Source organism: Aptenodytes forsteri, unplaced genomic scaffold (genome assembly GCF_000699145.1).
Source record: "Aptenodytes forsteri isolate BGI_AS27 unplaced genomic scaffold, ASM69914v1 Scaffold309, whole genome shotgun sequence".
Classification (NCBI taxonomy): domain Eukaryota; kingdom Metazoa; phylum Chordata; class Aves; order Sphenisciformes; family Spheniscidae; genus Aptenodytes; species Aptenodytes forsteri.
The window spans coordinates 6,269,521-6,297,519 of NW_008795857.1; the positions used below are offsets into that span (position 1 = coordinate 6,269,521).

Consider the following 27,999-nt stretch of genomic DNA (forward strand, 5'->3'; position numbering starts at 1 on the left):
TCTCAGTGCAAGGAGAAGAAAGCAGTTAACGTTTTAACCAAGAGCTGCAGAAAGGTACCAGTAGCTGCAGAAAGGCACAGTCTGATAACTACGTAACTGGGAGGCTATTAGAGTTTTTCTCCAGATGAAAACGTATGTCAAAAGACCTCTACCATGCCTGTAACCTGGAGGGAAATACAAACGTTGCATGCCATAAAGTCAAAGGTTGAGGGGAATTCACGTGCTGCCTGGGAAGAGCGGAAGAAGAACAGGTAGGAGGAGAGGCACTACTGGCCTCCATCCCGATGGAGGCCATCCTCTACTCACCTGCAGAACGGCTGAGGCTGCTCCTCCTGCAAGGAGACCATCTGGGGCATCAGCAGCAGTGGGAGAAGTCCCACTGTGCAACCAGGAAAGTGGGAAAGGGAGACCACCTACAAACAACATGGAACAAAAAGTAAAATTAAATTTAAGGAAGCTGAGATAGGTCAAGCTCACTGGATCCTAAATTCTAAGAAAATATGTTTGAAACTTGAAGGGAAATCAAATTATATATCCCAAGCTTGGAAACTGTCTAGTGTGTTTTTAATAAAATAGAAGATTTCATCCTAAAGAAATTCCTGGAAACATTCCAACTATAAACAGCTATATGAGGAATTAAGTTTAAATATGAACCAATCTCACGAACAACAGATACAAATTAACTAGAAGAAACTATGAGAAAGCCGCATCCAATACATTAAATCAGTATTTTACGAACTAACATTTCCACACCCACGTCAATCTACAGCAAAGCAATGATATCTATGTAATTACTTAATGCCTTCTAGGACAAAACAAAATAAAAACACACATGCTGCATCTGAAAAAAGTCAGGACTTGGGGGAAAAGCAAGTGACATTTGTTTCTGTAAATATCTTTCCCCAATTTCCAAAATCCTATTATGCCAGAGGAAAAATTATAGAGGGTTACACTGCACCACAAAGTGATATCCATTATGGAATATTGTCATGATGTGGGCCTTGAGATCTATCAACATAAAGAAAAAGACACGTGAAATCACCAGGCTAAGCTCTATAACAAGGAATGTAGGAGTTTGTTTATACCATTTGGTTTAAACACAAAAAATTACAAACTACTAATCTTTTTTCTCTCAGCTACAGTATAAACTTTCAATAGATCTATTGTCAATAACTACTGTTAATTAAACAAGTATACAAAGAGAATATTTTCTTCCATGTAAAAGACAGCTGGAGAGCAACATCTTAATTAAATTCTAAATTCTGCATTGAAAAATATTAGATAAAAACATCTTAATCACCTTTGACAAATTAATCTCACCCTAAATGTTTAAAGTAATTAATCATGTTGAAGACTGATGAGATATTTGTTTAAAGGCTACAGTCATAAAACCAATCAGGTTTCACATTTATAGAGCTATCTAGAATTAACACAAAGGCATTTTTTGCATGAATAGTTTCCTGCAATTTCAGAATCCCTGGAATGCAAATTCAGTTATGAAACCAATTAATCTTTTAAATTACTTCATTATCTCTCAAATCCAACAAACAGGCAATTGTAAAATACAAGAGAAATAGGAGGCAGAATGAAGGTATTTGTAACCGTACAACTTCTAACCTCCTCCAGAACAACTGCCCTTTGGAAGTGGCAGTTATGTCTGTAAGGCAGGAACCCTCGTACGCCTGCAAGCAGTCGGGCTGCTCTGGATGGAGTGTTTCTCAAGTGCCTGGGTATACTCCATTTGAGATTTGCACATATTTTCATCAGAAAAGGTGAACATGAAACAGGCTGTCAATAGCAAGAAGCATCTTGGATTCAGCTTTGATTTCAAAAGGCTCATTTCAACCTTTCTGGAGCAGAAAGTTCATCTGTTTCTCCTATTTTGAGGCAGACTGAGTAACTTTTACTTTATATATAAGAATACATATTCTTTGTGAACAGAAGTTAGGTCTTTTTCTTCACTGCAATTTATCAGGTTTATTTTCATTTAGCACTTAACCCTGTTCAGATACATTTTTTCCCCCCCATTTACTTGATTTTGCTAATTTCCTCTTATTTTGTCTACTCAGTGCATTAATCCCTTTTCATCTGGAAAGGTTTACCCCATCTATCACGGTTCCCAATGTTATATGTTTCTGCTGCACGTTCTCAAGAGACCAATGCAGTACTCTACACACTTGCCTATTACAGAATCACGGCCTTTTCTTCTGGCCTGGATAGTCCACATAAGTTGCTTTCTTTTGCAAATGGAAATGGTTCACTTTTTGGAAATCATCTATGCCAAGATAATTGCAACCAAGAGATTTTTTTTTTTTTTTTTTTTAAAGCAGCATTAGCCTATTCCGTTCCAAAAAAAAGAAAAAAAGTCTTAAAATAGCCTATTGATACTGCTTGCTACCCCGTCACTAGTTCTGCAAGCCCATTCAACGCGGCCCCTCAACTCCTGATTTCAAGCATATTTCAGATGTGTCCGTAGTTTTCTTTGAAACACAGCCACAAATGTCATGGATATTTCCCAAAGTTTTAAAACAAAAAATACATTGTGTTGAAAGACTATGGCGGGGGGGGGGAAGGGGGGGGGAAAACCCCAAAACTACAAAATAAGATAGCATTGAAAGTCTCTGGTTTGCTCACAATTTCTAATGATGAAGTGTAATTAATACTATTTACCATTTCCCTTTGAAATCATATTTTGGTTGCTTTTAACTGGCAAACCAAGCCCTTTAACCTGGAATTCTTTGTATTTCATCCCCAGGCTTTATTATTAAGGAGAAAACACATCCCATTTCAAGCAATGTCAACTTGGATTTCTTCCAAGGAAATAAAAGAAGAGAAGCCATACTGGCATTTCTTGCCAGGGCTGAAAGTAAGCTGATTTTTTTGTATTCAAGTTTCCCAAGCCTATGTAATCTGCTAGCACCTCTACCTGAGAGGTTTTAAACTTGTTGCCAATTCCAGTCAGATAAGGACAGAGTTTGAAATCTAGGAAAAAAAGCTCCTAAAAGGTAAGGGGTAAGGAGGAGTAAAGCCAGCATCTGATTATTGCTGTTAACTAGTGACCCGACAGACAGAAAAGTAGAAAAGGTGTTTTTTTTGTTGTTGGGTTTTTTGTGTGTTTTTTGTTTTGTTTTTTTTTTAATTCAATACTGTTTTGCCTTTTAAAAATAGTTGGCAGACAATCATCATATGTTTAGCAGTTAATTACATACTGTACATCTTTCTTTGCCTAGTGTAGGTGCCATGAAAGATGCAGAAAGAGTCAGGAAAACATAAAACAACACACAAGCTTGTGTAACAATGACCAGGAGCTTTGTACCACCTAGACGCATTCAACTTGAAGCATCCAGCTGAAGTATCTAAACTATGAACCTAATTTCCTCATGCTGACATAATGCTATGGACAGGCCTGGATACATGCAAAGGCAATTCAGACCTTTGGTGGCCTGGATCATCTTCCCCAGCTTCCCTTCCCTTATTAACTGCAATGCAATGACTCCATACTTTTGGCACGTTAAAAAAGGGTAGAATGTATCAGAATCACACCTACCAGAAAATCTTCAACCTTTCCAAAGAACAGGAGTACCATTGTATTTTACTATGTATAGTAGTACTCTATTATAGTATAGAATGGGAAGAAGTTAAAATATTGTTCCACATTTGAGAAAAATGAGGAGGACAAATATAATACTGATAACAAACACACAGTTTTCAGGTCTTTTCTTAGGAAGGAGACATGGGAAACTAGAGTAAGATGCAAGGACACAATACTCTAGAAAGGGAAGGTTTAATCTGTTGCTCATTTTTTAATATTGTGAGTAATTTTTATACTAAACCTATGTTTATACGCTAATAACCATGCCAAGGCTGAGAGTATGCTGCAGTGCTGCTAGACACCGTACAAAGACTTTGCTATGAGAAAGACTGTTTTAAGTAGGCTAGAAGTAGGGAGAAGGGATATAGTCATATTTATTATTTATGAACTTTGTTAGTGCCATAATTTGTACAGAAGAATACGGGAGAAAGTAAAAGCTGCAGAGAAGGTAAAAGTAGAGACATTGGTGGAGGGGTTGGGAGAGGTTAGCCTGAACAGACAGTGGGAAGGGGGGTGAGAAGAGCTGGAGCCATTCAACCAGCAGAGGGAAGAAACTCTCCATACTGGAAGCACCCAGCATTGTCAGATGGTTTAAACAGCTCCTACTGCTGTTCGAAGGGGCAGCTTTAAGCTCTTTATAGCTCTTCTACAAAGCTGCTTTTTGAAGGCCTTTTACTTCAGGGATAGAAGCTCGAGCGCCCTCATTAACTCAAGCGGCAGCTTTGTCAATCTCCAAATATTTTAACACAGACAAGTGGCAGATGATTACTTATCCATATGCTCTAAAGTTACACTGTGAACAGCACATGAAAAAAGTGAGCACGGCTTGATTTGCACACCTTCCTCAAATGAGGCTTTAGGGAGGACAGTTAGGAAATGATTGTGTCTAGGAGACATCTCGCGCATTAAAACATTATTTTCATCCTGCTGAAGCTCTCCTGTTAGAGCAAGCTAGCGTGACGTGAAAAAAATTTTTAAAAATGAAAATACTGTACTTTTGGCAAGATTTCCTTAGCTTTTAAATTAGCTCCATGAATTAAAGAATTAAGCACTTCATGTGGCAATGGAGATCAGTCTAAAAAGCTTTACAGTATCTTTCATCTTTTTGAATTTAAAGCAGCTATCATCATAGTAACAGAAAGTTAAGGTTTAGTCTACTGTGCAAGTCAGGATTTTCACACTGTCAAAATGTTAAACTCTATAGCACTTTCAGTGAACCGGAAAAAACACCAAAAGATTGCTGAGGCAAAGTAGGACATTGATGGAAAGCAGCGGGGAGAGAGGTACAAAACCCTAAAAGCAGAATAACAAAAAAAGCTCTTGCCCTTACTCCATATTTATTTGCAACATAATTACTTGGGAAGATTAATTTTGGATGCCAACATTTGTTGGGACTTTTTCCTCCCCAAGAATGTAAATACACGCAGAGAAAGTTTTCATCTGTATTTTCAAACATTTTGTTTGAAAGACTGGATTTCTTCAGACAACACATCATGGTTATTTCTCTTACAGTTCCGAAACAAGCCAAGTCTCAATTGGACTCTGAAATTAAAACCTGGACTTTGAAATTAAAACCTGGCCAGTATGAAGGGAGAGTATATGCTAATGAACGTTGTATACGAGGTGAGAGACACTCCTCCTCCAAGGTTTGAGGGAAGAAGATTGCAATAACCTTTCAAAAAGATATGAAAATTATTTTGGAAAATTGACATTTTCCTGCAATAGTGTGGTATTGTAACAGCGCTATTAAGCTATCATTTAATGCAGAATGTATCGTTAGTATTTTTACATAATAAAACACTTGCAATTTGATGACACTAAGATGGGAGCACACTAAGAAAATAGAAGATTAAATTCAAACATTTGGTTCATGACTATTGATTTCTGAATTGGATGGTATTTCTATTAGTCCACAATTCTTTAAAAGAAGCAAAACCCTTGAGGTTTTATTTTAAAAGTAGTACTGACAGCAATGATTAGTCTTTATGTTCAAAGGAGAGAACAGCATGATCCAGGCAGTGCCTTCCTGTCTTACATGCCATTATGAGCACACCCTGGAAAATTTCCCCTGCAGTAAACACTGCATCTTTTTCAGCCAAGCAACAGATATTACACATTGTCTTCCTTGAAGACGGACCTATACAGAAGTTCACAGTTGTGAAAGAGAGCATAAAAACCCTTGCAAGCAGACTTTTTTTTTTTTTTAAAGAAAGAAAATTAACTTTTTCTTCCATAAAACAAAGTCAACAGTTTTGTGTCTAAGGCAGGGGTGTGCATTGCTAAAATATTACCATACAAGCAAAAGTTTTGTTTGGAGCACACAACTTGCTTACAAAGGTTGACAAGTGGTACTATTCTGTTTAAATCAGGAGACAGAAATACACAAGCTCCAATTTCAAACCTTAACAATTCAAGCCCCAGAATTTTACTTAAGTATTCCATACATATAATAAAGATATTTTCAATTTGGTGAAAAGCTTCAAATAAAAATCACATGACAAACTATGACACAGTTAAGTACTATTCTAAAAGGCCCATTTATGATTTTATTTAAAAAAAATTTTATGAAATTGCACCGTCCTAGTTCACAGAATCACAGAGTGGTTGATGCAGGACAGGGCATCTGGAGGTCATCTGGTGCAACCTCCCTGCTCAAGCAGTGCCGTTCTGAGCAGGCTGCCCAGGACCACGTCCAGATGGCTTTCAAGTATGTCTAAAGATGGAAACTCCACCACGTCTTTGGGCAACCTGTTCCAGCACTCAGTCACCCTCACACACAGTGAAAAAGTGTTTCCTGATGTTCAGAGGGAACCTCCTGTGTGCCCATTGCTTCTTGTCCTGTCACTGGGCACCACTGGAAAGTACTTGGCTCAGTTGTCTTTACATCCTCCCTTCAGGTATTCATATGCATTGATGAGATCCTCCCTGAGCCTTGCCTTCTCTTCTCCAGGCTGAAGAGTCCCAACTCTCTCAGCCTTTCCTCAAAGGAGAGATGCTCCAGTCATTAATCATCTCTGTGCCCTTCGTTGGACTCTTTCCAGTATGCCCATGTCTGCCTTGTACTGGGGAGCCCAGACCTGGACACAGCACTCCAGGTGTGGCCTCATCAGTGCTGAGTAAAGGGGACAGATCACCTCCCTCCACCTGCTGGCAACACTCGTCCTAATGCAGCCCAGGATATCATCAGCCTTCTTTGCCACAAGGTCATATTGATGGCTCATGGTCAGCTCAGTGTCCACCAGGACAGCCAGGGCCCTTTCTGCCAAGCTGCTTTCCAGCTGGGTAGCCCCCAGCATATACTGGGTGGTGCATGTAGTTTTTCCTTTTCAAATGCAGGACTTGGCACTCCTCCTCGTTGAACTTCACGAGGTTCCTGCCAGCCCATTTCGCCAGCCTGTTGAGGTCCTTCTGGATGGCAGCGTGACCCTCTGGTGTATCAGCCACTCCACTCAGTGATGATACAGTTCTGTATCATCAGCAAATTTGCTGAGGGTACACTCTGCCCAATCATCCAGATCATTAATGAAGATGTTGAACAGGATTGGACCCAGTATTGAACCCTGGGGTACACCACTAGATACTGGCCTCCAACTAGGCTTTGCACCACTGATCACCACCCTCTGGACCCGGCCTTTTAGCCAGTTTTCACCTCACTGTCTGCTCATCCAGCCCATACTTCATCAGCTTCTCTATGAGGATCTTATTGGAGGCAGTGCCAAAAGTCTTACTGAAGTCAAGGTAGACAATTGTCCACTGCTCTCCCCTCATCTAGCAAGCCAGTCATTTCATCATGGAAGGCTATCAGGTTGGTCAAGCATGACTTCACCTTGGTGAATCCACGCTGACTAGCCCAGACGACTTTCTCGTCTCTCCTAATGTAGCCCATGTACATTACTCCCTTGCTTTACACTCCATTCAAATAAACTTTATAATATTTCATACATATGACCCCCTGAACTATTTTAATACCAAGAGGAATAATCAGTATTATTATATAAACTGCCCTGTGTAATACACACAAAAAAAATCATAGCAGTTATTGTCTCCAATTAAGCTCAAGAACCTTTTTAGAAAGATACCCAGATTTTTACTTTGAAACTGCAAGTGGAAGAAAAAAAAAAAATTAAAATCTACAGCAAAACCAGCCTTAATGAGATCTTTTAAGCTTTAGCTCACAGGTTCTAGATCTGTTACATTTTAATCTTCCAAATCCATATGCCCACCCCATTTAAATGTATCTTTTCTCCTGTTACAGAATTGTAAGAAAAATAACCAGTAAGACTTCTCTTTATACACTAAACACACTGAACTTGCTTTACAAGGTAGAATGAACTTTTCAAAAAAAAAGTTCCAAGCACATCTAGAAATCTTAAGAACACAAGCTAGTTATCATTGGTAAGGTTCTTGAACCGATTTGCAAAAAAAAAAAAAAAAAAACAAAAAAACAGGAGAGCTCTGAAATAGTATTATTTGATCTTATTTTCCCCGAAATGTATTCACAGTACTGAAGAGAGCTATGCATATAGAGCAAGTCAAAAAAAGGAGAGTAAAACAAGTAGAGTGCACATCTAACAACAATACCTTAGGCAAGGTTTAGTTACCGTGCCCTGAAAAAGCAACCTATGCTTTAGACTGACCTATATTTGCTCACTGCTTAATAATCAAGTGGTGAATATTCAAGCAGCATAATTATCATCCAGATATGTTAACCCTGTCCCACTGTAACCACAATCTAAAGAAAAACAGAGAAAGTAAAGATGACAGTTGCACAGCAAGGCTGAAGGACAAATGGACACTCTCCCTTCCAAAACGAAGTGTGGCTGCCACCCTCAGATTACTAGACTGTCCCACAGTGTCATTATCCCTAGACCCTTACTAAGCTCCTGCTAAGATACCAAATACAAATCTTGACAATACTACATTTCCAATGCTAGCCTCCATGCTAGACAACTTTGCACTGATTCTTTGTAGTGACACATTTGTTGGTATCCATCACTTAACTTTCTCTATAAGTTGAACAGAAAAATATTTTTGTTTTGAATTTGTATAACCCCTAATGCAATTGGAGCCACTCAGCCAGGCACACATTATGGTAATGTCATTAAAAAAACCCATCAAAAACAAAAAAACAAACCAAACCAAAACCCAGTCTGTCTATATTACTAGCCACATTGATCAATTTAACTGCTACACTTGATTACTACAACTCACAACAAAGAATAAATACCCATTTTTAATACATACTGTGGATAAAACAAAGTGAAAGAACTATTCATGAGCATATGACTGCAGTACAAGATTATGCTGATGATACAATATTAAAATTGTTACCTTCTGAAATTCAAGATTCCTGTCTAGTCGTATCAGCTAAATTTCAATAAAAACAAAGCTGTCAACTCAAACCAGCTGGTAAGTACGCATTTTGATACAGTACGATAGATGACAGGGCAAGGCCAGAATGGCCGACTATGCCCAACTGAAAGAATGGAAGTCCTCAGCGCAGGAGACACTGGTGGGGGGGGGTTCATCTCGTGTTTAACAGCCACAGGTAAAATTCAAGCTTTGGCTGAAGATGATGATTCCTTGTGAATGGAAAATTTCCTCCAAAAATACAACATTGGGAGTGGACTATTATTACAAAGCCTTAGAGAAAAATCACAATGCAAAAAGATGTTTTATTTTAAATACTTGATTTTTAGATTTACGTCTTGGCCTTACTAGTTGTACCATCCTGCGTTAGCTCTGCCTCTCTCCTGCCTCTGGAACTGTACCAGCACTGGGAACAGCAGCTGGCAATGGTCTCAAGTCAGACTTCCTATGGTTCACCACAAAGCAACTACCCTGTGGTGAACCGTAAGTTGGCGTGCTGTGGGGCTACCACAGTAATCCAGGGCAGACCGACGGTCGCTGGGGAGTTCTCCTGCCAGTTTCCCATACAGACACATCAGAGAGAAAGCAGAGATAACACACGACGGATTAACCTGTCAAGTGCTCATTAAAACAGCTATGCTCTTCCAGTATCCAAGCCAGGTATTTCAGAGCCTGCATGGGTATCCCCATAGCAGCGTACTGTACTCCGGGGCACACTTTTAGCACTCGGTGTTGAGTATATTATTCTTCGGTTAGGTAAACACTGAGTATGGTGGAATAGCCATGAGGAAGGTTGCCTGTTTACTTTGTCTAGCCTGTTGAACTCTTTCAGGTGAGATCTGATGAAAGAAGGGAAAAGCACCCCTTTCCCTGGAGACAGTTAACCATACCCAGCCAGGGTAAGCTGCTGCAGTCCTGGGAGGAGACAGCAGGCAGGCAGAGACACAGCAAGCTACGATCTCAATGCATAGGAGATCCCTGAGTATGCAGAAAACAAGTGAACAGACAAGCCACAGATGTGAGAAACACAACAGGATCTTCCCAGGGTCTAGGTGGGGATTTGGAAAAGTTTGCTGTGACTCAGGAAGCCTGTGAAAACTGCCTGGTTGGAAAGCAAAACTCTGCAAAGACAGAATAGGTAGTTTCGATTTTAAATCGCTAATCTTAACGTTTCACCAAGCAGATGTGAGTTCCTATGGTACACAGGTTGACTTAAGTTAGTATTTTGTGCTCTTACATAACCTATTTTTAAAGGGAAAACTTAGGTGTTTTGGGAGACACTGTAAGCATGGAGCAGGACAGTTCTACCTCAAGGCATCCAAACCAGCAAAGCCATCACGACAAGTACAAAAAAGATCTTTGCTTCTCTTTCTAAAACATTAAGATTATTCTGAGGACAAATTTTGATGTTATATACAAGCAATTTTTTACCCAACACACTTGTTTCTATTATGTATTCCAAAACCAATTAGCCTGAATGCCCATTTTCATCTTAGAGTAAGGTCTGAATTTCAATTTAAAGTTTCTTTTGGAAAGAATAAGAAAGAGTGCTATGGTTTAAGGTGTGTACTGCATTTGAGTATTTTTACTGGTTATTGCATACGGATCATCTTGCTATTAATCTTTTCAATTAAGTCTCACTGGCTAAAATTATATTTGTCAATTTAAACTGGAGGTCAGATTGGATGGTATCTTCTGGCTTAAACTACTAGGAGTTGGTGTTTGAAAATACTGTAACTCAAAAGTACGCTGGATTCTACATACTAAAATTAGTTAGGAGATCAGAAGTAATTAATAAGCCTATTGGAGCTACTAGTCCAAATTTAAGAGCTTTCAGAATTCCCTTATAAACACTGTAATCCCCTTATTTTAGAAAAAAATCCAGGAAACAGATGCCTGTATTTCATCAGTTTCTACTATTTCAGAGTCAAACCTGCTATAGGTAGTACTACACTCCTCACATTTGTACTGTAGCACAAGTTGAAAGCTGGCATGATTAGCAACTTAATGGAAGAATACTTCAAATTAGTCCTAAGCATTTTCTCCATTGCTTCTTGGCTTGTCTTCCCAAGAACATTCCACTTTGCTGCTGAAAATATTTCTTCTTTCATTCCTGAATATTCTTCTAAGAAATTCAGAAACTTAAATTGGAGTATGATTTTAAGATGATAAAATATCAATTAAACTCTCAAGAGTTCCTGTTAAGAAACCACAGAAGTAAGAATCTATAATTAATGAACAAAGTTGCATGAAAAACTGAATTTTAAGGACACAGTAAAAATAAAGTGCTAAATTTCCTTGAATGATGCAGTTCCCAGGATGTTCTTTCACTGTAAGTCACTGCTAGATCTGACTATGTTACAGGCTGAGTCAGAAAGTTGAGGCATAAACTGTTCCTTTTCATCCTAAAAATATGACTGATACCTATGCTTAAGCATGCCTGCTTTAAAAACAAGAAATAGAGTTCTGAAACTGCAGAAATCTGCACATGCTCCTCTGTGCACAGAAATCACTAAAGAGAGACTGATTATAAAAAGTAGGAGATAAATGAAGTTTCCACAATTATGAGTTACCAGACCTAAAATTTCCATTTATGAAGTCTCAACACTAATAGATGCAAGGTATATATATTTGAAGTAGGAAAAACTAGTGAAAGAAGAGGAAAAAGATGATGAATCTCTGCAGAGCTTCAGGGAAGATCTCTTATTCCTGCTCCAGTATGCAACGGCTATTTAAACAGATCATCAAATGACTTAATTACAGTATGTCCTTGCAGCTGTATCCCAACAGACTTTCAATCATCACATTGTTCATTAAATGATCAGGTTTTGGGTTTTTTTTTTCTCCCCAGTAATTTAAAATTTCTTCCTCTCTTTTGCCTCCCCCTAAAATATAAACAGTATGGACAGAAAACTTCAGAGGAGAGCTTGTTACGTATTTCTAGTTTCTCTGGATACATATAATATACTTTGCTTCTTGCAGTTATTCAATTCATAATGATGTGGAAACTTTAATACATACGCTGTTTATTACCACTTCCAGAACATTGACTGACAATACCAAAACCTACTCTATCAATATGATGCAGTACCCTAATATACAAGTACTCTTATATTCAATATTACAGCATTTAGTATTGCCCTTCATTATACTTACGCTGCTTTCCAATGTGTGTCAGTATTTCAGCTTCAGGTGCATCTGAAATACTGCTTTATTACATTAACACTTGCTTAAAGCAGACTTATTAATTCCTCAATATTCCTCAAGAACAAAGTGAATAATTGACGACGTTATGAAAACACCAAGACTAGAGAAAACAAACTCGATGTTCTGCCACCTGTTCTTTCCTATCTTGCTTAATATTATACAATTCATGAACCACCTATACAACCCCCATCACCTACTTAATACAGTAAGTATGAAAAATGTGACATTGTAGTAAATTATAGCCAACAAAAACAGTAAGGAGGCTATAGATCACCGAGTCAATGCAAAAATCAAAGGGCAGAATAGCTACAAAGCACAAAATCCTTTCCTCAAGTGTACACACAAGGTGGGAAATCTCCACGGGAGAAGCCTCACAAAGATGCTTCTGATCCGGACCTTCTGTGAGGAGCTGACTGTGGGAAGTGCTGCTCTGCTCTGCAGCGGTTATTGGTCACAGACCCAGGCGCAAGGTCACTCTCTTGCTTGCCTTCATCATGTACAGCACATGTTCTGTACAAAACATTAAAACTTTCTGAATGTTTGAATTTACTAGGAAAGCATGAGAAGAGACTTAAAGTTATAGACAGTTATTGTCATTTTCTTTTGTAGATTTTCACAACTGTACTGGAATAAAACTGATTTTTTCCTCAGTGCAAAAAAACCAACCCAAATTAGGACTGCTATTAGCAAGTAACTCCCAAATTGTCATCATCTTGACTTTTTTTTTTTTTTTTTTAAAGTTTTACAAATAAACTTTATCAAATGCTGGTTTTCTAAAGCTTTTCTCTGTACTTCAACCGTGAATTTTTTTTTTTTCCATACAACTTCATCAAGGAAGAGAACTTACCATCTTAGGAACAAGGACAGACAACAATGATGCTTTTCACAATTTTTAATGCTGATTTTTGGAAAAGCCTCTTTCCTGCTTCTTATGTACCTGAAATACAGTTAACTCCACTGCTGCAAACTATTTCTCAAAATTTGTTGTCCTTGTAAAAAGGGTCAAGCTTTTCTGCAGAGTTATATTCGGTATACAGTAGCCCGAATCTGTGAACAGCTAAAATAAACCCAACCTTTCCCAGACACTCCCTGAATGAGGAATTCCTGACTGTGTGCAAATATAAAATAAAGTGGAATTGGACTACTCAGGAGAAATATAGATACGCTGCTCAGACACATAGGGATGAAATTACGAAAGCCAAAGTTGGGCTGGATTGGAAACTGGTAGTGGGGGGTAAAAGCCACAAGGACTTCTGCAGGCTACATTGGCAGCAAAAAGAAGATTAAGGAAAGCGAGGGCAGCTGCCCAATGGATGGAGGACCGGGCAATAAAAACATACAGGGAAGGCTAATTTACTCTGTGTCTCTTTTGCCTCAGTCCTTCCTGACAAGGTCTACTGTCAGCCCTCCCAGGTCTCTGCCACTGCACATTCATGTGGATGAAGGACTACCTCAGGGTTGAGAAAGATAAAGTTGGAGACAACGAAGAGCAAAATGGACATACAGAATTCCTCAGTCCGCGAGAAGAATATGGAGCAAGTCACTGTGGAAGCCACCTCTAGGTACATGAAGAAAGTGACTGGGAACAGCCACCATTGATTGAATTATGCGTAATCACTCCCTACAACAAAATGACTGGTTTGGTGGATGAGAGGAGAGCAGTGGATGTCATTTACCTTGACTTTAACAAGGCTTTCAACACGGGTCCCCCATAACATCTTTGTAACCAAACAAGCGAGAAACAGACTGGACACATGGACTGCAAGGTCCTGCTAGACTACCAGGCTTAAAGCACAGTGGTCACAGACCTGACATCCAGCAGGTGACCCGTTACTAGCAGTGCTCCTCAGACACCTTTACAGTGACTGATACAGCTTAGTATCTTCCTGAAGCTGGATGATGGGACAGAACACACTTTCAGCAAGCCTGCAGATGACACCAAATTGGGAGAAGTGGCTGATAAATGGGAGGTAATTCAGAGGGATCCTTACAGGCTGGAGAAAGAGGCTGACGTGTTCAGTGAACACAAAAGTGCTGCTGCTGGGATGAAGTAACCCCATGCAGCAGTACGGGCTGGGGCTGGGCTGGTCAGAAAGCAGCTTTGCACAAGACAGCCTAGGGGCCCTGTTGGACAACAGCTTGCATATGAGTCAGCAGGGTGGCCTTGTGGCAACACAGGCTACCAGACACTAGGCTGCACAAGTAAGAGTTTACCCAGCAGGTTGAAGAAAATTATTATTTCTATCTGTGACTTAGGATACTGCACTGGACGTACAGTTTGGGGATCCTCAGTACAAGGTACTGACGCATTGCAGCAAGTCCTAAAGAGCCACCAAGATGAACTGGCTCTGAAGCACACAACGTACAGGGAGAAGCAAACAGAAACGGTATTGTTCAGCCTCAAGGAGGAGGCTGAAGTAGATCTAACTGCTGACTTCAACTGCCTGACAGGCAGCTACAAAGAAGGCAGCATCCAACTCTTCCGAGAGGTGCCCAGCAGGAGGGTGAGCGCAGTGGGGTCAAACTGCTGCAAGGGATGTTCCAGTTAGACACAAGGAAAACATTCTTCATAGGAAGGGTAGTCAAACACTGGATCCGGCTGCCTGGAAAGCAACCTGCAACCATTACACTTGAAAATGTATTACTTCAGTTACTTTTACTTACTTCTTAACTCTAAACAATCCTCTTGGTTAGGTGCCAGATTTTTCTTGAACAAATGTTCTTTTAGCCCAATGTACTAGTCACAGTAGGCATTTCTGGTTTATTATGAAGCTGGCTGCATGCTTCATTACAGAAAATTTCAGGTTTGTTTGTTTTTTTTTTAATTCACATTGTAGTGCTACTTCTCATTGCATGTCACTCACCAACTGTTTTACAGTACCTTTTCTGAAAATGTGTTCATCTTTGATTCCAGAAGTTTTTCTTAATTGACCAGTTGTCATCTTCTCCCTCACTCTAAATATAATATACATTTAGAACAACTTCTGGTCTTGGAGGATTTTTTTCTCTTTAAGGTCAATGCATAATTTATAACCACCACCATTAGCTATAATCACCTAAAAGCTATCAATTATTAGTCAGATGGCTATGTTTTATCCCGTGCACCCAATGGAGTATCAGTAACTACGGTATTCCCACATCACATCATACACTATTGCATAGTTAATGCCTTTTGATCATCTCCATATGGGAGATTTCACACATAAGTAGAAGTTATTCATCATATCCATACAGTTCCTTTGAGAAGGAAAATCAGCTGTTGCCAGAGTGCGGAAATACAGCTTTTCTGAAACACGTGGGAACAAGTGGAATGGGAAAGAAAAGCTGCACAGAAACCTGCAAGAATATTACCACTACAATTTTCTGACCAACTCAGAGAGGGGTAGGAAGAGGGAAGAAAGTGATTAAGCAGACTTTTGGTGTTTTCTAAGAAGGGTAAAAAAACCCCCCAAAACCAACAACAACAAAAAAACAAAACAGAGGACCTGTCTGTCTTGCATTGATTCTGTTTGTTTCTTTTTCCAGCTGACTATCGCGCCCTTTGCTCCCAATTAGAAGTGGTAAGATGGCATGGGTGCTAACTAGATGTATCAAAGCAGAGAGCAATGCTGTTTCTAGCTAGAACTACTACTGGGCATCCTTCCAGTAGTATTAGTGCAAGAGATGAACTGCTCATGAAAGGGACGCTGTGTGTAACTTGCGGCAAACTAAGGGCTCAAGGCATATATGCCAGCCTTTCGCACACCCTTTATTTGACATGTACAGCCAAAATGTTTCTCCTTCCAAGCACCTGGAAGTGTATACAAGTTAAACGCTTATGACTTTTAATAGCTCCAAGATGATGCCAATAGTTTCTCAGTACTAATTTACTATTTTCTTTTCAGCTCCTGTAACCTCGCTAAAATGGAACTGTCCACTAAAATCAGCTGTGGGATAACTCCATTTCTCTGTAGAGTCTGGCAAGCCTGGCCCTTTAGCCTCACCTCTTTATCAAGCTCCACAGAGCTACATAGTGTTTTTCAGATGAAGAAATTGGAGCAGAAAGAATATTTGTTTTTCAAAGGGCCCAGGAGGAAGCCTGCCACACTTACAGAAAACTTGATATTCTGGCTTTTTATGTTTGCTGAGCTACCAGACTACACTCCAAATATCCAGAGTTGAAGTTAAAAAAAGTCTGGTTTTAAGACATTAAGATGGTTTCAAGGCATTAAGGGTAGAAATCCATGACAACACGATAATGTTGCCAAAATTAACTCTAGCTTGCAAAAGCCGATAACAATAAAACAAGAGAAGTATTAGATTACGAAGCATCAACTATTTTTTTTTTTTAAACATAAAATACTATGAAGGCAATGTTTCCATGTAATTGAAAGTCAAGGAAAAGTTTGACATTCGCAAAGATTACAAGATTAGTTTATATTTGTGCATATAAAGAAACTATTAACAAAGTAAGTATCTATCATCCTCCAATGCTTCCGATTCTTGCTAAAGTACTGTTGAAAGATGCAAGGGACAGCAATTTTGTTTCATAACAAACCTTTCTTCTATCCTGTAGAAAGGAGCCATTTATCCCTGTATACCCCAGGTCCTCAGGTAAATGCATGTGATAACGCATTTGTAATCCATCTGTACCCCTCCTTTGTTTACTGTGTCTTTTTTTGTCATCATGCAAATTTCAGCAAATAATGTAAAAATTTACCTCCCTAAGCAAATTTCTTTGTCAGCATAGACTACCTTACCAACTCTGTTCAAGGCTTTCTGGAGGCTTCCATTCTGATTACACAAATTTACCCCAACTCATTGCTTATTCAGAAGGATGGCAAACACCATTTGATGAATGAGCGTTCTGCAACCTACTTTTGTGATTACACTTGTAAAACTATTGCAAAGTTTACTTGTAAAACACAGTAACTTTCACAGATTTTTTTTTCCTATGTACTATCATTACCTTCTAATACCTTACAAAGGTGATTAGGGAGCCAAGGGCAATCTTAGTGTAGAAGGATAGCCAGGATGACTCCTGAAACCTTTCCGGTTATTGTGCTAGAGCCAGCACTAAAAATTATCAGTCATGTACTTTCCATTGAAAATCAACGCTGAAAAAAAGAGCTGTAATGTTGATGCTATGGGTAAAACTAATCATTTTCATCACACAGCACTGAGATGTCACCTGTTCTGCAAGGCTATACAAAGGGCAACACATACTGAATTTAAGTGGCACCGCTCATTTTTCTCACGTACAGATGGACAAGATAGGTAGCTGTCACTATTTCACACTTCTCTTCCCCTGGCTACAAACAAATGTGCTAAGGACTTTACTGATACCAATACGCGAACACCAACGTCTCATTCCTCCTCAAGCCTATCATACCATCACCCAGAAATCTTAAAGATTTTAAGAGAGTATGGGAATGAAACACATCATCCCAAACACATATCAGAGGCAATTCAATTAGTGAACATATGTTTGCCTGCAACATCAAAATACTATACAGCCAAACAGCAGACATAACTTTGAAATGCCTTTATTCCTTTTACAGGGAAGCCATGCTCTTCTATCTGATTTTGTCAGATAATTTTTGCTGAGGGTGAACTTTCTATTCTTAATATTCTTCCTAACACTGTATTTGAGCTCTTTTAATCCAGAAACATGCTGGAGATTGAAAATCCCACTACTCTGAAGCCTCTCAGATTCAGAGTGCTCTTCGCAGCCCCATTACTTGGAACAACTATTCTTAGCTACTCTGACCCCCTGGAGAGTTTAAGATGTGTCCCTAAGTAAAATAGAAAGTTTCCTGGGAAGCCTCAGGAACAGACACATTTTTATTTAGAATCAATCATTTTTCCAGAACAATCACCATATACCCTTGAGGATTTTTATGGGAGGGGAGGAAGTGTTACTTACCAGTAGTCCTGTTTATTGCAGTCTTCCTCTTCCTCCAGCCTACAACAGAGTCCTTACACTAAGCGTTATGGCTCCCACCTACCAGGAAGCAAAAGAATTGTCAATCAAGGTCATTAGGGAAGTACCAGCCTGTGCACTTCCATCTCAGTTACATTTCCATAGCATGGAGACCTAAACTGCATGTGAGAATCTAGAAAAACTTCATCACCAAACTGTAACGAAGAAGAAAAAAGGAAAGTAGTTGCTTGAGGCATCAGGAGGCTGGAGAGAAGCAATGACTTGTTGATGATTTCTCTCCTTCTCCCCTGCCACACATTTCTTAAATAGGAGCCTCTGCTAAGGAAATCAGAAAGAAAAGAAAGGCTGCTATGAACAGTTACCAGAGGCCAAATGCACGCTCAAGGCATGCATCCAAATCTTTGCAGTCTAAACACTAGAACAGCTGAAACTTAATGGGGCGTAGCAAATTACACAGGAATAGGACTTCGTTGCTATTACGGACACTGACTGTTTCTGCTACGATAAGATGATGTGCTACTAGACCAAAAAACTTCAACTATCTGCAGTATTTAGCTATATTGGCTAGTGTCCTTTGAAGACAACAGATACAAAAGGACTCATGTTTCTCTATTAATGCAACTTCCAGAGGAAAGACTGTACAAAGGATCGATGCATATAATCCATCTTAAACTATTCTGTACCTGTGTATCAGTAAATTATTTAATTGCATTATATGCACATAACTTTTTTTCCAAAGGTTGTAGACAAGCATGTTTACTTACCTATTCCTTTTGTTGGAATTTATTAAAGTATCTGCTAAATTGATCTAATCTTTGTATAAGGGGGAAAAAAATACTATTCTCAGAAGTATTTGAAGAGGAGGAATGTAAAATGTATTGACTAGCACAAAACAGTGTTTTTAGGAACTGTGTGAGCTGCTGTAAGACAATTTACCTGTCTAAAATGAGGACACTTGTGAAAGTTGTCATAAGATTTCATGTCTCTAACATGCTTTTTCCAAGTATTACAACTGCTTTATCAAAAAAAAGTGGTTTTTATTTTGAGGTAAAAGTGACAGGCATCTCAGCTGCCAAACTTATTGGCATTATCACATTTGAAACTCAATCTCTGTGGAACTCAAAGGTATAAAAAGCTTAGCTACAGACAAGAGGTTGATGTGATAATACATAAGGTGATGAGAGAAAACAAGAATGAGATCATCGTTCTATTTGAGGTTCACCTTTCCCTGGTGCTAACTTTCTTGTAAAGAGTGTTTCTCTACATAAAGTTTTTGGAATTGCCTCTTTTAGGAGCTGAGAATTGAAAACAACCCACTGATCCCACAAATGATATGAAGTTTTCAAGGACAGTCACATATTACTATCATTTATAGAAACTATTCTATGAAGCCAGAAAGATCAAAAAAATTAGCTTTTTCTGTTTTAGCTCTGTACAGCATGTTACATGTAGTTGTAAGCAACCAGCAACTATAGCTGTTTAAGAAAGAGGGGTGAAATGAGAAACATTAGTAAATGAGAAAAATCATCATTATTCGACAAAATAAATCAAACCACAGAAAACATCTTGTGTGCCAAATAAAGAATCCAGAGATAAAGACAGCATGTCAGTGAAGCAGTATCTGTATGAATTATTGACTTGAGACACCCAGCAAGCTCACTACACTTAAGATGAGCATGGCCCAGACAACACCCCACTAAGGTGAGAATTTTGAAGGAATGGAGTCTCTTCTTTACAGATTGCCAAGGATGATTCCTGGAGGGTATTCTCACAGAGGTTACTCAAAATGTTACAATTTAATTTCTCTGCAAAAATGGAGTCAGATGTCTGCATCTGGGCACCTGTATTTTTCAGACAGTGCTTAAAAAACCCCCAAAATGATGGTAACACAGTTACCAACAAAATACAAGCAGGAGGAAAAAAAAAATCATGGCAAAGGAACATTAGAAAGTGTATTAAATGGGGAAGGAAACAAGCATTTAGCTTATGTAAGACCAGAATAAAAACAGGAGCAGTACCTGTTTTTCCTGCCATTCAAAACACCCAACACCCCTAAGAAAATGGAGAACCTTTGCACGTGGAATTAGCCAGGACAACTGAACAGGAGTTGAAGGTTCCCAGTTTGAAGCCAGAAGTTGAATACCTCCAAAACTTCAAGGTTGAATAAAACATTTCTCATTAAGCAGGAAGCCCAGCAGCTTAAAAAAAATGCCCTCAGGGCACTAAAGATTTAACCCGCACTATGTGTTCAAAAATCTTGACCCAGTAGGTACTATATGAGAATCACTGGAAAAGCACACAAGAAAACCCTGCAGGCAAACACCTAACCAGTGCCTGTAACAGTTGCTTTAAACACTACTCCACTCTCCCCCACCCCCATCCCAGCCAATATACAATTATTTACAGTAACTGAATAAGCGTTTCTTCACACAGATGTGTTGACCCAGGAAGACAAGCTTGTAAGTGGGAAATACTGCTGTTCTTCACCCTGACAGATTGCACCTTGCCACTACTCAGTATCTATCTTATCAAATGCTCTCTGAACACATTTGTAAACCATCAGGCTGCCAAAAGCCCTTCAACAGGTATTTAACGCTACAATGACTTTCCAGGATGGCGATATCACTTGCTTCTGTTTGATGTCATGTTTCTGTCAAAATCGAAAGAAAAGAGAGCCCTTAAATTCCCAATCCACAGCTGACCTTTCTGCCTCAGAGAATTAATACTCTTCACGTTGCTCAGTCGTATCTTCTGTACTTTCCCTGTCACTGATTCACCTCATCATCCAGAAAGACAATTTTCCTTAAGAGTGACACTTTTCCATTCACAATAACAGGCATTCTTCTCAACTGCTCTTGAGCAGCACAAGCATCTTGCCGTCTTCTCACAACTGTCTTATTTTTACCTAGTACCACAGCTACAGTTAGGATTTTTCTCAGTAACTGCCTTCTTCACCTTCTCCCTTTTCTTCTTCTCAAAACTGCACATAACTTACACATCTTTTCTCAGTTATCTTCTTCCGTCATGTTATTAACACTTCTTCTGTTACTTCCATTCCTAGACCTTTCTGTGCACCATGCCAGCTACCATCACACCTCAACCTTTCCTCTTTGATTCTCACCCAGGCCTTAAGCTGTCAACTTTATAATCTATTTAGTTTCTCTCTTCTGTTTTCATATCTAAAAAGTCCAATTCTTGGCCACACCACTGCCTGTTTCTTTCTTTAATCAAAGTTCCCATTAACTGGCATCACTGCATTTCTTACTTGCCCGTTTCAGTTTTCAGCCCCTTTGCACAATGTTAACAAAAAGCATACACACACATTGACAGTTGTCTAGTATCACTCCACATCTTGAAGGAAGGCATTTCTGTACAGATGTTTTCAGACAGAAGCAGCACATAAAAGTGAACTTTTGTGAAGCAGTATTTGTCTCTCAATATTCAAACAGAAGGTCTTAAGTTTTCTGTTCTTTGAATTTTGCTTTCTTGTAGCTACATTCTGGTTTAAAGTTAACTTGGAGTGAAAGAAGCCCCTTAGAGCCTTAACCTCCAAAATACTACCGTGAGACAGCATCTCACTCACTTCAGTCCTTACTGGAATGAACACCAGTTTCCATCCATGTTTAATAAAAAAACCCCTATTGTCTGAGAAAGCCTGTTTGCTTCATAACTACATCAGTAATTATAACATAGAGGAGTTTTACCAGGAATGACACCACCAGAAAAGCCTGAACTGAGTAAAACGCTATCGAGAATGTTCAATAGCTCTGCAGCAGAGGGGACAACTAGCATTTCAGAAAGCATTTTTGCTTTTGTTAATGCAAGCAAAGTCTGTAAGATAAGCAAGCAGTGATTTGCTTAAAATACAGTGACTCAAGCCATCAAGAATCATGTTTGAAAACGCTGAAAGGAAATAATGATTCCAGCTTCTACTGATAGAAAGCCCACTACATGCAGCTCTCCAAAAAAAGGGAAAAAAAAAGCGCACAAAAGTTCCGTGTCTCACTGGGATACAATCATTAGGGGACTAAACAAAACTTCCACAAAACTTTCCAGTCAACAAGCGGCTGTGTGGTGCTCAGTTGCTGGCTGAGGTTAAACCATATCAGAAATGAACATCTAACACCTGAAGTTACTCAGAATTAAGCATCTGAAGACTTTTGGAGTCAACAGAAGTAACATGAAAAACTGTATTAGGATCTTCGGGGGCAGGGGAGGAGGCTGAGGTTACCATATCAGAAATGAACATCTAACACCTGAAGTTACTCAGAATTAAGCATCTGAAGACTTTTGGAGTCAACAGAAGTAACATGAAAAACTGTATTAGGATCTTCGGGGGCAGGGGAGGATGAATTCAGAGGCAAACAAAACACAAAGCATTTGAAAATGCCTGTGTAAATTTTTCTAGGAAATTACCACAAGGACAATGTCTCTAAAAGAAGTTTCAAAAACCTATTTTACTATTGAAAGGGCTCTCTTGGGCTTATGAAAAAAGAAGAAAAATATTTTTTAATTTAGAGCAACAGTATTAGTTATTGCAGTACTGTATAGAACAAACACAACAGAGTGGAAACCAAGGACGGATAATACAGGTCAAATTTTAAATTTTCAATACTTCCAGTGAGGCCAAGGACACAAATATGCTATCTAAACCTTATTAATATTACCTTGTCTTAACAAGCTAGCACTTATCTAAGCTGTGACAAGAAATGACAAGGTGCTTACTCTGTCCCAAATGCAAATTCCAACTAATCTTATGAATTTTAATTTGCATTTGCAGTAAGCTAAGCATGTGGACAAGAGCAGTTACAATTTATTCAGCTGACACTCACCTCGCTACTATTAGATCACATATCCCCACATCTTGGAAAGACAAAGTAGATCTGATTACAGAAGGATTCAAAATGGTTTGAGTGTAACAAATACTCAACATTGTTAGCAAATAATCAGCAAGATTTAAGTGCAGATCTAAGACACTTTCATACACGCTTCCATGGATACTTCATGAAACAATTCCCTCCTCCGCTAGAAAAGCTATGCTTTAAGATCATATGTGGTTAAGTAGAGCTGCTGATGAGAAATATTCTTACTGTGAAAGGAACAGAAGAATATGCTGTGAGGAAGAAAGCCAGCCAAGAAAGGAAAGTAATTTCTTGGATTATCATCTGAAAGAAATGGACAATTGTAGATCCAAGACAAGACAAGGGAAGAATTAAAGACAGGATGATTAACTTAGCACCATTCAACTTGAAAAGCAAACATACATTTTCATCTAGACACTGTAGTCCTATTACAGGACTGCTAAAATTAAAAGATCATAGACAATTTTTTTTTTTCCAGTTCATTTAGTACACTTACCAGCATTTGCTGTATAGAGAATTTCATTGATGGGTCAGTTGTACTTCCTCTCTAAAGTGCTTTGAGGGGAGCTCAAGTGCATCCTCTTCCTCAATCTTTGAAGTGTTTACCTGTACCACCAGCTTTGAAAGTAAAAGGCAACAGGCAGGCAATGCAGAGACAGGAATGAGGCTGAGTACAATATTATGTTACGCCAAAAATATTTTACTGTTGCTCTTCAACTCTTACAGGGACACAAAGTCTTTTCTTTTTTTTTTTTTAAACTGAGACTTTAGATACTATTTAAAATTGACATTTTGGAATTAAGGTAGCAATATATCAGTTCACAAGAATATAAGAACAGATAATCTGAAGTCATATACATTATATACACATATACATAAAACAGAGGATTCTTAATGAATAAACTTATTGGTAACAAGAAGCAAATGGAAAACTCCCAATATTAAATAAAACAGAATCACTAATCACTACTAAGAACTAACAGGAGCACATTATAATAGGAATGTTGACAAGTGTGGAATTATGAAAAATAATTAATTATGTCTGTATAAACACATCAGAGTAAAAAGTATTCAAACAGTGGTGGAAATACTACAGGTGAAGACTAAGACTAGCAAATATTTGTCCACAATTTGGGGGGGGAGGGGTGGAGGCGGGAAGGAAGAAGTATTTAGTGGACAAAAAGTGAGATTTATTCAACATTTACATCAACTATTTTATACTCCAAAAGTGACTATAAAAAGATAATGCTACTCTACAGTCTGTTAAAATTATTAATAAAGTTATTTCCAAAAAATTAAACCTGCAGGATGAAGTGTTTCACACACGTATTAAAAAGAACAGGCAAGGAGCTGATTTTCACTGCTTCTGTTTATGTTACTCATCTTCATGTTTAAAGGACAAGCGTGCTGCAAAAGCATGAGAATGAGGTTGTTTCTGAGCTGATGACTGCAACTATGGAAATTTCCACCATCCTTAAGCGTTAGGAAGCTCTCTGAGCACTTGGCTTTCGTTCTATATATTATAGGTCTGCTAACCTAGCAAAAGTAACCTGCTACTTATATAACCTAGAACTTAAAGAAAATAAGGAAAATAGATTTAATTTAAAAAAAAAGTCAAACTGGCAGACAGTCAGGCTGCACAATACTAGAGGATCTGAATATGACTATGCAAGAGCAAAATACTGGGAATTAGTCAGTTTAGTCTCCATCTCTTCTCTATAAGGAAGAGATAGAAAGAAAAAGGTAGTGGTTGTTGCTTCTCCTACCTTCTCCAACTGTTGATTTTTGGGTTTTGAGGGAGTTGGGGTTTTTTTGTTGTTTAAAGTTAAATATAGTTTTAAAATTTTCATGAATAAACTCTTAACATAGGTTTAAGAATTTTTTTTCTTGACCATGGAAGTGTAGAAACAAAAGTATTATAAACAGTGATAAAACTAATCTTGTACTTCCACATGCAACTAGCAAGGAGCAATTTTGGCATAATATTGAAGTGGGAACATTTCATAGTTTCTGGGGAAATACAGCACAGAATAAAGCAGATGCCTTGACTAGAGGGGAAAGGATTTTATTGTGGAAAACAGTGAACTCCCTAAAATGTTAACCCTAGAGGTGAATTAAGTGAAACGTAAGAATATAGAGCTCCCTCTACTAGCTGAGAAAAAGTCACCACAAATGTTAGTATGTAAAAGAAAGTGACTACAGGCAGAAAACTATAATAGATAAAATGAACAAGAAAACTAAAGGAGAGTCATAGTTTCTATCATGTTTGTTGACTAACAAGAGGAAGTTTCCAAATCAAGCTACCAACAATATAACATGGATTATAATAATCTTGTATTTGCTACAACAGAAGCTTCAGAAGTGAAAACTACAGTGCACCAATACCATAACTTGCATTGAACACTCGTTCATGATTCAGCACCTGTTTCCCAGGCAAAAAGGCTGGAAATATGGCAAGACAAAAATTCAGTATCCTCTGCAGAGAAGCTTCAACCCTGTGTGCATCAGAAATCCAAAGTCTCTCTCGTTACGAATGTCTAGACAGTGAGTCAGGGACAGTTTTCAACACTTATCCCTCTTCCCCGATTCTTAAATTCTTGATCCATCATTATTTTCTTAATGTTCTTCCCTCTTTTTAACTGTTATTTCCTGTTTATAGATTAAGAATTGAAAACTGAGATGCAGTTAAATTCCTATGCGGCCAGGACCTGCGGTGGGAGCAGGTGAGCAAGTTGACTCAGACTGGTCATCTTTGCTTCCACTCCTACACAAGGTTCAATGCAGAACAGTAAGAATTGCAAATATCTAGGTATCTTCTCAAGCCACAGACAGTGGAAGTCTCAATCATTTCTTTTTTTTTTGGACATTAAGAACCACAGTCCGTTTATGAACTTTTTAACAATAGAGAAAAACTGTATGACACGACTATAAAAGAGGTACTTCACTTTTTCACAGATAAAACATCTGTACATTTAGCATTCCTTTTGCTAAGTCTTAATGGGGCAGGGAAGGCAACAACCACTTATTATGCTTGAAGGAAAACAATTCTACCATCGCCCTTAGGGAAGGTCAACGCCTTCATACGCACAAGCAGAGTGTCTCAAAACTTTTGGAAAGCACGGTTCTTGCTTGGCTCATTTGTTCTTGCACAGTTCTTCCTATCAGCTGCAGCTCCACTACCGAGGAGCAGCTGCAGGCCTGCCCCCTCGGAGGAGGGGAACGGTTGTCAGTAGTTTCTGCAAATGCTCGCAGTCAGTAACTGCGGCCTGTTTGTCGTCTCCCACCCTGGCCAAACAGAGCAAAGCAGGGCCGCAGGAGGAAGAGCCATGGTACTGCTCTTGAATACTCTGTGATCCCCTTGGATCCAACAAAACTTTGTGAGCCTCAAAAAGCCACGCTGAGAAACGCTTCTCTGCAAGAGTTATGATCACAACATGATCACTTGGCATGTACAGCATTAGTGACAGAGCTTTAATGGAAAGCGGACTTCAGATAGCCTTCTTGGGAAGGAAACTCATTCATAAAGGCCTAAATACACAGCACTAACTCTTACAGTTACTTCCTCAAAAACTATCTGAAAGTGATGCTGGGTTTAGTGTGGTGTTTTTGGTTTTGTTTTGTTTTTTTTAATTGGTGTGGTGTTTTTGGTTTGGTTTTTTTTTTTTTTTTTTTTTTAATTCCAAAGAAAATTCCCGTTTAAGGGACTTACCTTCTCCAGTGCCAACGAATCCACAGGCTCAAGACTGATGGAAGCCAGGGACTGCAGAGCTGATAGACTTAATCCACCTGCTAAAAAGGATCATGCTGGAGCTGGTAAGAACCACTGGCTGCACAGTCCAAGTCTAGTTTACTTAACCCAGTATGAAGTCCCTACAAAACTTTATTGTCTAGCTTCTTGGCCAGGCAAAGTCACAGAAGAAATATGAAACCAACAGCCCAGGGTGAGACCAGTCCCTAAGGAGGCACAAGACACACAAGACCAACGCATTGCTCCCCAAAGGCACTCTCGTAAGTAAGCAGAAAAAGAATATCCCACATCAAGCTATATTGCCTAATTAAGACACATACATCCCAGTCAGCAATTACATCTACTGTGAAATGGAAAATGAACTGCAAGGCTTAAATTCAACTTCTTTATACAGAAGTCGACACAAAAATTATTTGAACTTTTTTCTCCCCAGGCTGACAAGACCACAGCCACAATCTGGACATACAAACCAGCACTCCCAGTCTTCTCTGTCTCTCATTTCAGAACAATTAAAGGATCGTCATCGTTTCAGGAATTCAGAAACACCCTTTCTAAATAAAGCCCACTGCACTCACACAGTCTCGGTACAACCCTGTTCATCAGGCCAAAACAGTGTCTTAAAGCCTGGCCCCTGTTCAAGCAAGCATGTCTCCCAATCTCACAGGCAGACATCATACAGTGTTTCACGCTCTCCAAAACAAGGCCTAAGGTAACCCAAGGCTGATAGTACAAGATATTTTTCCCTTACTGTGGATTTCCAGCTCCCTTCTCTAAACAGAGAAAAACCCATCAGGACACCACACAAGACCTCTACCACAAAGGAGAGCTTCTCTTCTACGTTAATCATCCTCTCATCAACAGGACAGAAATACACATTTATCTCTAATACTGCTTCTCTGAATGCATACTCTACAGCTATCTTTTGAATACTCAGGGTATTATCAGTAAAATAGTATTTTCAGTACCTCCACATGCCCACAACATTTGTGGTTTTTTTCCTCCAATAATCCCCTTTGCCAACACTATATGCTTTGGGACTCTGAACTCTTCAACATCTGGAGGTTGGCAAGGCTTGCTTAAGAAGTTACTTTCTCTCTACATCACTGCAATAGCTTCATCAGAAATCATCACCACTTCAAAACAGTCAACAAAATTGGGATGTTACATCCAGGCACCACTCTTGCTCACAGTTCATCTGCTTAGTACAAACTTGCTTCCATCACCAGTTTAGTATGCTAGGCTGTGTACTACCTTAAATGACAGTGTTAAGATTCACCAGGCATCACACAGATCTTGC

The 27,999-nt window shown here is 38.9% G+C and overlaps 1 protein-coding gene and 1 long non-coding RNA gene across 2 annotated transcripts in view; both read right to left on the reverse strand.

Annotated features, from left to right (window-relative positions):
- Positions 1-27,999, reverse strand: part of CRIM1 (cysteine rich transmembrane BMP regulator 1) — a 196,084-nt gene that overhangs the window by 142,600 nt on the left and 25,485 nt on the right. The window lies entirely within an intron of this gene.
- LOC103902702 lies at positions 313-27,997 on the reverse strand. Its single transcript, XR_657794.2, has 4 exons — positions 26,664-27,997; positions 23,451-23,572; positions 18,075-18,152; positions 313-413 (listed from the first exon to the last, which is right to left on the reverse strand). It is a non-coding gene; the product is annotated as an uncharacterized LOC103902702 (long non-coding RNA).